The sequence below is a fragment of the Rhipicephalus microplus genome, chromosome 8 (assembly GCF_043290135.1).
Source record: "Rhipicephalus microplus isolate Deutch F79 chromosome 8, USDA_Rmic, whole genome shotgun sequence".
Taxonomy (NCBI): Eukaryota; Metazoa; Arthropoda; class Arachnida; order Ixodida; family Ixodidae; genus Rhipicephalus; species Rhipicephalus microplus.
The window spans coordinates 111,424,220-111,433,832 of record NC_134707.1 but is presented as its reverse complement, the minus strand read 5'-3'; positions in this window follow the sequence as shown (position 1 = coordinate 111,433,832).

The window sequence follows — 9,613 nt, the reverse complement described above, 5'->3', positions numbered from 1 at the left end:
CTTCCTTACATGTGGTTTTGGCAAATAGCTCATAAAGGCATTTGTTCACCTGACACATTGCTTCTCTCATTGAAGAAAACTACATACGTTCCAATCAGTTGAGCACTACACTATTTCATTGAGGAAGAAACTCTCTTGAGAGGTAAATAAATTAGGAATGCTTGCTCCATGCTTCAGGTTTTTTGTATCACTTGCAGCTGTTCACAATTTGCCTAGTTTTGTTAACGTACATTCATATTGTCTTGCGTTGCACTTAGTGACATTTTTGTGCCCGCATGAGGTGGAGGTTCGTAACGAGATTCTGGCTCCCGTGAAATGTAGGACTTGCATTTAAGAATCTTATCTTTGCAGTGTTGGCTGATCTATAGCTTGAGATTTTATTAGTTCAGTTGAGTCTCCTTGCAAGCTGCCCATATCAGCAACACTGTTCTTGTATCTACAGATGTCCGTAAATTTTTTGCAGTTACGAAACTTTTTATTTGGCAGCCTTTGTCGAATGTACTAATAAAGACCAGTTGAAGAAGCGTGCAGGAGTTTTGAAAAGCTGTTGGGACTTGAAGGCTGCGAGCTTCCTCTTCGTTCCCGTCTTGAACATTCAGCAAGAGAATTACGGCGGAATCCCAATGGCACACATTGTATTCATTTTGTCAGCATTCACGTAATGCATTTTTCAAGCCACACAACTTTTAAGTCTCATACAAGTCATAAAAAGCCCATGAATACACGTGAATAGAAATTTTTTGACTGCTTGTGATCATAGTGTTCTTTTTCTGATGTGCCTTTGTTACTTCTCGGGCACCAATATCAGCGACAACTCTGTTATTGCTGTTCAGTACGCGTCAAAAGAGCCCTCTAACACTTCTCCAACCGCTGTGCTCTATTTGAGGACTACGTCGATAGAAATACAGAGCAGGTAAATACATATAGGAATAGCAACAACAGGACTACGTAGTTTATGTTATTGAGCAATAAAGAATTAGCGTGCAAGAGCACAAAAAAATGTCCTGTATTCTCTTGCTCACTACAATTTATGGCACTTTTGATGACAGAGCTCGAAACATCTAATCTAATCACTTTTGTGGCATATGTATTTTGGAATGTTTTTATTTTCAAGCTTTTGAATCATGATAAATTGCAATATTTTTAATATGGGTGTTTGTTCATTTATCAGTTGCCCCAGCAAAATTAGTTGTGTAAATGCTATTAGTGTCCTGTATGTTGAACGTTTTGCATTGGTAATTCTTGATACTGCAATGCTTCCAGTGGTGATGTGTGAATCCGTTTGCATTTTATTGCTTTCAGTGCGCTAAGAATAGCTGCGTGGTGGCTGTTTGGCCCTCATTCGTTGAGGCAATAGAATAGAACAGGTATTAGAAGCGTCAAACAGATATTTATATATATATATATATAAATATATATATATATATATATATATATATATATATATATATATATATATATATATATATATATATATATATATTGTGAGAAATATTTATGCATTCTATCTCTTCATCTGTATATACTCATCATCACCACTCCAGTTTAGTTTGTGGGGCACATACTCGATACAATAAAAAAGAGTTTTGAGGGTCCTGAACGCCATCTGTAAAAATATCGAATTTCCTATATCTAACCCCTGATAAGTATTCTAACTCGGGAAGTACTGAAATTACTGGTCCATCGAGTGATGCTCGTGCCAAAGCATCTGCCAATTCATTTAATTGTAATCCGCAGTGACCTGGGACCCACACTAATTTGAGGAGTTTTAAATGCGGCGGTGCAAATGTGTGGAACGCTGCTAGGGCATGAGATTGTTCAGAAATTGTCAGAGCTGCACACACCGTTTAGATAGTTTAGAAAATATCACACAATGGACAGATTATCAGCACCTCAAATTTCCATGGAAAGCCCAGTGGAGTCCGTCAAAAAAACTTGAAATGATAATTTCTAGATTCCGGTGCCGTGTCCCCCCATTAAATTTTTATTTACACGGAGCTGGTCTGACACTTTCCCCCCTTTGTCCGTTCTGCGAAGAATCAGAAATTATTGAACATTATTTTGGCACATGTCGTAACTATGCATTAATTAGGAAACGACTTTTAGCTATTCCATTTGCGAAGCTAGGTTTAAACTTAACCGCAGAAAATGTTCTAAGTTTTGGTGCCTCTGTTTTGGGAAATTGCCACAGAGATGCATTCGATGCGGTGTGTAATTTTATTCAAGACTCTAAACGTTTTTCAACATTAAGCCTTCGTTAACAAATACTAAAAAAAACGGGTCGAAAAATAATTTTCGATTCTGGATAAATCCGTGACATACCAAATTAATCGGGTTTGGCAAAACCAGCTGTCTGGTTGGCTCCCAAAATCAAGTTGTAGCTATTACTGTCTACTTTGTTATTGATTTTTTCTCACTATCTAAATCTTTGGTTTATTTCTTTTTTTTCCCAACATACTGTCTTAACTATACAACTCCCCCCCCCCTTTTTTTCGTTGTAAGCAATAATGCAGTTATCGTTCATATGAGGCTATTTGTTCTCTTGGCCAATCCCCCAGAGTGGGTAAGAGCCATGGATTAAAGGATACAAACAAACAAACAAACTGAACGCCATCTTACATGTGTTGGAGAGTGCTGCCCGGTTCTTGCGTCCTCTCGCACTCTCAGACACCTCCAGAATCTGCTTGAACGCATCCCTGGAGTTCCTTTCAGGCCGCCGCTTAAACGACCTGGGTTCGGTAATGTCGCAAGCCGACCAACCCAGTGCACCAGCTTCGCCACCACTGCCATCGCCAAGAAATCCTTCTCACCTCGTCACCAGCCCTCAAAAGGATCCTCCGCTGTTCGCAGGGCTTCTGGGTGAAGACATGGAAGACTGGCTCGAGTAGTGAGATCAACAACTAGGATAAGCCTGGAAAACTCACCAACGTTGCATTCTACTTGACAGGTGTCCCGAAAACGTGGTTTTTCAACCACGCTGCAGATTTTCCGACATAGCCCGCCTTTACACATCAGCTCCGCCAGATGTTTGCCTACCCATCAGTGTGCTTGGATATCGCCAAGAAGAGGCTTGGTGCACGTGTTAAACACCCCGGCAAGTCTTACACTTCTTACATCGAAGATGTTCTCACCCTCTGCCGCCGCATCGACAATTATATGGCGGAAAACGACCGGGTGCGCCACCTGCTGAAAGGCATTGCGACTGTCGCTTTTAATGCGCTTGTGGTGCAGAATCCTCAAACCGTAGCCGATGTTGTCACTACCTGTCAGCGCCTTGAGGAGCTTCAGACCACTCTTGTGCAACCTGATATGTCTGATCTGAGCTCGAGTCATGACACAACAGAGCTGCGTGCATTGATCCGCTCTATAATCGGCGAGGAACTTCATGCACAGGCTTCACCTCACCACCTTGATATTCGAACTACGCCACCTGCTACTAGTCCATGCGACGTCGTGAGGGAGGAACTGGCCTCGATGACTGACACACCAGTTTCGAGCTCACATCCCGGGCCTATACGAAGTTAAGCTCACGTGTCTGCAACAACGCCTGCGCTTTTAAGACGGCGTCCAGGACCCTCAAGACTCTTTTTTATTTTCTCGAGTATGTGCCCCACAACCTAAACTGGAGTGGTGAGGATGAATATGTACAGATGAAAAGATGGGACACATAAATAATGCTCACAATATATATATATATATATATATATATATATATATATATATATATATACATTGTGATGACGAAGACCGAAACTGGCACTCTGGCACAAACGTGCATGCTAGGTGAGTGAGGAAGAAGAGACAGAATAAGAACAGCTTGAGGCAAGCCCATTGGAGCAACGAAGGCAGCTTTGGGGCACCCTCCTGCAGCTATCAGACCAGCTCGACGGCGTTGCCTCAGTGATATCAGCATTCTCACAAGCCGCCCCACCATCGCCATCCACCTACGAACTGCCAGAACTCGACGGGTTCTGGAACAATGCCGACAGCTGGGTGGCAACCGTCAACGTGCTAGCAATGCGCGCGGCCTGAACAGAGAATGAGAAATGGTATGCGGCCATAGACCGTCTTCGGGAAGGTGCAGCGGCGTGGCACCGGTATGAAGGTTGGAAGAAGCAGTCATGGGCGGAGTGGAGCTTCAAGCTCATAGCTGCTTTCAGTCCGATTCCCTGTGCCACCTGCCCATGCAACTTGACCTTCTCTCAGGACAAAACTGGGGAAAAGCCTGACCTAAAAGATGCAATTTGAGCCCCTACCATCCTGTCATCTCTCGGTGACCAAGATGTAGGGAACAATCACGATCGTGTAACTGTGCCTTGCACAGGCATTTCTGCGGTCATATTTAGAGCTCCTGAGGAGCACCAGCCAGATGGTGCAGCTGTGTCCGGCAGGTCCGTGATGGCAAGCTTTGCACAACGCTCCGCAAGAGGCCCCAACACAGATCATCCGGTCGACTTAGAGGCACCGGCCCCCATCCTACTGAACATTCTACCACCTAGTGAGACAGGTCTTTCTGCTGAGTCTAATAACATCCAATCTGACCAGACGGAAGAGGATATGTGTGCGACGCATGCACTGCCTGAATCGGTAGAGTCTCCAATTTTCGAAACGGCTTCCGTCGAGGATCTCCCGCCAGTACGCAGCATGGCTTCAAGAATCGCTGACTTTATAGCGTCCGGGAGCCCCATAGCGACGATGCTGCGCAAGTCACGTACTACGCAAGTCACGGTGCAGGAGCCACGCCACAGGTCACCACGAAGGATTCACCCCAAGTTAGTGCAGATGTTTAATCGCACCAAAAAAACATCCCTCAATCCGTCGGAAATTGCGCAGCCGGCTGCGTAAGATGCTACTTGTTTCGCTGCTGGAACCACCATTTCCTGCCCTGTTTTCTAAAATGTGATGGGACAAAGGAAAGCTTTCTGTGATCAACCTGCGACCATGTCGATCCAGTCGGGGCCGCCCGCCAGAACCTTCTCCAAGAAAAGCACACCTGCGCGGGAAACTTCTGCCACGAGAATGGCTGCTCAATCCACCAAAACAAAATCGAAGTCGAACTGCTTTCTCTGAAAAGTCGCAGCGTGGCCGAGTCTATAGACTGCCACGCGACAGTCAATGTCGTCCCGCGGAGTCATCATCAACGAAGAGACCAACCAGGACCCAGTTCCTACCACGACATAGCAAACGACCCAGACGGCATAGCCGGTGTCGGCCACCGGAGCCAATTTCGACAAACCTCCAGCGTAGTCGGGGCCGACCACGACGATGCAGCCGACCCCGCCAACCCGAAGCAAAATCAACTGCTGCAGCTAGCCTCACCCACATGAACATTGTCGTGTGGCCCATCGACAATTCTTGCAGTCATGGCCGAGTGTGATGACGAAGACCAAAACTGGCACTCTGGCACAGACGCGCATGCTAGGTGAGCGAGGAAGAAGAGGCAGAATAAGAACAGCTGGCCCAGGATCGGGTGTTGTCTATTTCTCTTCATTACTATATATATATATTTTCGAAAAGCCCGACCTTGGCGAAAAGCCCGACCACTGTTAACGACGTAATTAGCCTCTGCCAAAGCTATGATGAATTGCGGAAGCAGCGAGCTCTGACAAGACGTCCTCCAGCGCACGATTTGGCATCGCTGTCTAGTGTGATCAGTGGTCATGACCACGCGTCACTAATAGCCGAAATAAAAGCATTTGTCCGCGAAGAAGTTGCACGACAGCTTTCCTTGGTGCCTTTCACACCAGAAGCTACCACAACTTTACCATCGTCTCTACGTGACGTCATTCAAGGAGAGGTCGCCGAGGCCTTACCAGCTGCTCGCGAGCCTAATCTTGTGGCTGCTCCTCTCACCTACGCCGCGGCTGCAGCCATGCCAACTCGCAAGGCGCCTGCGCCTCCGTTCCAGCCTCGCGCGAGCTATCCCCCAGCTCCAGTTCACTGGACCAGCACTAACACCGCCAACCCGTGGCGCACCCTCGATAATCGCCCGATATGTTACGCTTGTCGATACCCCGGACACGTCGCAAGGTATTGTCGCCGCCGGACGCATATCACCAATGAAAACCGCCGTGAGCCTTTCTTCCCGCTTGACTCCAACGCGCGATACGGTTCCTCCACTCCAATGCCAGCCCGCTACCAGGACGACCACCGCCCTCGGCCGGGACGTCTTCGCTCGCCCTCTCCACGCCGCCGCTCGCCTTCTCCTATGCGTCGACGGCCCGCACCTAACGAGGAGGAAAACTAGACGACGCAGTTCCTGAGGCAAGAACTGCGCAAGTTTCGGTTTGCCCAACTCCTCATTTGTCACCTACCAATGTTATTGATGTGTTCGTCGAAAATATCCCTACTGTCGCTCTTGTAGATACCGGTGCAGCTGTTTCGGTTATAGATGCTGGATTTTGCCGCTCAATTCGTAAGGTTACGACGCCTTTCTCCGGATTATCGCTTCGCACAGCCAGTGCTCAACCTGTTCAACCGACCGCAGTATGTACAGCCCGCGTGACAATTCAGGACGTTCTGTATACGATAGAGTTCGTGGTTCTTTCATCATGCTCCCATAATATCATTTTGGGATGGGACTTTTTGTCGCGTCATAACGCCGTAATCGACTGTGCTAGGGCTGAGGTCGAATTTTGCTCACTGGATGACCAAGCGTCCGTCGACACCCAGTTTGCCGCTAAACTTGTCGTTAGCGATGACACCTACATCCCTCCATGCTCTTTTGCGTTCGTGCCAGTTTCATGCAGCGCCATATCCGACGGCACGGTCTTCTTCACACCATCTCCAATATTCGTCGCCCGAAGAGCTCTCCCCCTGCCTTTTGCTGCTCTCGATCTTGTAGAAGGGTCAACCACAATGCCAATTTATAATCATGAGTCGTCGTCTTTATCCCTACTTTGTCGCGAGTGCCTTGGCCACGTTGAGACAATCAGTTCTTCCAGAATTATATCCATCCCTGATGAGGTGCTTTCTACCTCCGTCTGTGAACTGGCTGTCGTCTCAGCGCCTGACTCAACGTCGGCAAACATATTTCAACCATTCATCGCTGCAGATTTGACATCTTCGCAGCGTTCGCAACTCCTCACCATTCTTGAGAGCTACCGCCACTCTTTCGACGTTGAACAAACATCTCTCGGCCGTGCCTTAGCAGTAGAACACCACATCGACACTGGGTCCCACTAACCGCTGCGACAACGACCATATCGCGTGTCCGCTACAGAACGCCGCGTCATTGCTGACCAAGTAGACGACATGCTTCGCAGAGGCGTCATTCGACCTTCACAGAGCCCATGGGCGTCTCCGGTGGTTCTCGTCAAAAAGAAAGACGGTTCTATTCGTTTCTGTGTCGATTTCCGGCGATTGAACAAGATCACGCTGAAGGATGTCTATCCACTACCGCGCATTGACGATGCTTTGGACAGTTTGCAGGGTGCCGAGTTCTTTTCCTCGTTAGACTTGCGGTCAGGCTACTGGCAGGTGCCTATGGCGGAGGCCGATCGCCCCAAAACCGCTTTTGTCACGCCAGACGGCTTATATGAATTCACCGTCATGCCCTCCGGACTTTGCAATGCACCTGCAACGTTCGAACGAATGATGGACAACATCCTGCGTGGACTAAAATGGAAGATATGCTTGTGTTACCTCGATGATATCGTGGTCTTCGCCCCTAACTTTGACACACACTTACGTCGCCTTCAGCACGTCCTTACTTGCTTAACTAACGCCGGTTTGCAATTAAACCTCAAAAAATGTCGATTTTCCATGCGTCAACAGAACATTTTGGGCCACGTTGTTTCCAAGGAAGGCATCCTCCCGGATCCCGAGAAATTGCGAGCTGTTACGGCGTTTCCTAAACCTGCCACCATCAAAGAACTTCGAAGTTTCATCGGCTTGTGTTCGTATTTCCGGCGATTCGTCCGAAACTTCGCGTCTATTATATCACCTCTCACGCAACTTCTCAGCAGCTGTAAAGACCTCTTATCGTGGTCTCCTGCCTGCGACGAGGCTTTCACCACCCTGCGACGGCTTCTTATGACGCCACCCATTCTACGCCATTTTGATCCTGAAGCTCCAACTGAAATCCACACCGACGCCAGTGGTGTAGGCCTGGGTGCTGTGCTCGCACAGCGTAAACCGGAACATCAGGAATACGTCGTGGCATACGCTAGTCGCACACTTACCAAGGCTGAGAGCAACTACAGCGTCACAGAAAAGGAGTGCTTGGCCATTGTGTGGGCCCTTGGAAAGTTTCGCCCATATCTATATGGTCGTTCTTTTGACGTCGTGACCGACCACCACGCGCTGTGCTGGCTTTCGACGTTAAAAGACCCATCTGGCCGCCTCGCTCGCTGGGCGTTGAAAATTCAAGATTACGACATACGCGTGGTTTATCGGTCAGGACGGAAGCATGCTGACGCCGACGCCCTTTCCCGTTCCCCCCTGTCCCAGAATGCCACAGCTGACTCCGCTTGCGATTCCACATTGTCATCGCTTGACTTTGACACCATTGCTATCGAACAACGCAATGACCCGTGGACTGCGTCTCTCCTCAATCATCTCTCCGACACTTCTGAACTCCCAAAGACGCGAACGCTTCGGCGCCAAGTTCCACAGTTCTCGATACGTGACACGCTTCTCTATCGACGTAACTACGCACCAGAGGGACGCAAGTGGCTGCTCGTCGTTCCACGAACCCTGAGGTCGCAGATTTGTTCCTCTTTTCACGCTGACCCACAATGTGGCCACGCAGGAGTCTTCAAGACCTACGAAAGGCTTCGACATCGCTACTACTGGCGTGGCATGTATACCTTCGTCCGCAACTTCGTCCGCTCTTGTGCCGAATGTCAGTGCCGAAAATCTCCACCACACGCCTCCGCCGTTGAACTGCAGCCTTTACCATGCCCTTCCCGACCCTTCGAACGGGTTGGAATAGATATTTATGGGCCACCTCCATTGACTCCGACTGGCAACAGGTGGATAATAGTTGCCATTGACCACCTAACGCGCTATGCTGAGACCGCTGCTCTTAAAACGGCTACAGCACAGGAGGTTGCCACTTTCCTACTGCGTCATTTTGTGTTGCGTCATGGAGGCCCTCAAGAACTCCTCAGTGACCGCGGCCGCCCCTTCTTGTCCGAGGTCATTGAAAAATTGCTCACTGAATGTGCTATTGTACATCGCACATGTACCGCTTACCACCCACAAACCAATGGGGCTACCGAGTGCTTTAATCGTACTCTCGGTAACATGCTATCTATGTATGTGATGCCTGACCATTCTAACTGGGACTTAGTTCTCCCATTCATTACATACGCCTATAATACGGCAACGCAAGCGACAACAGGCTTCTCCCCTTTTTACCTCCTCTACGGCCGTCACCCCTCCCACACCATTGACACCATTTTGCCCTATCGACCAGACGCGTCCGAGTGCCTACCGATCTTGGACGCCGCCAGACACGCAGAAGAATGCCGCCAGTTAGCTCGTCGCTTTACCTGCGATGACCAAAACAGGCAAAAAGCAATTCGTGATGCCCAGACCTCAACTCCCGTTTTTCTTTCGGGTTCTCTTGTATGGCTGTCAGTGCCGCATCGCACACCTGGGCTCTCTT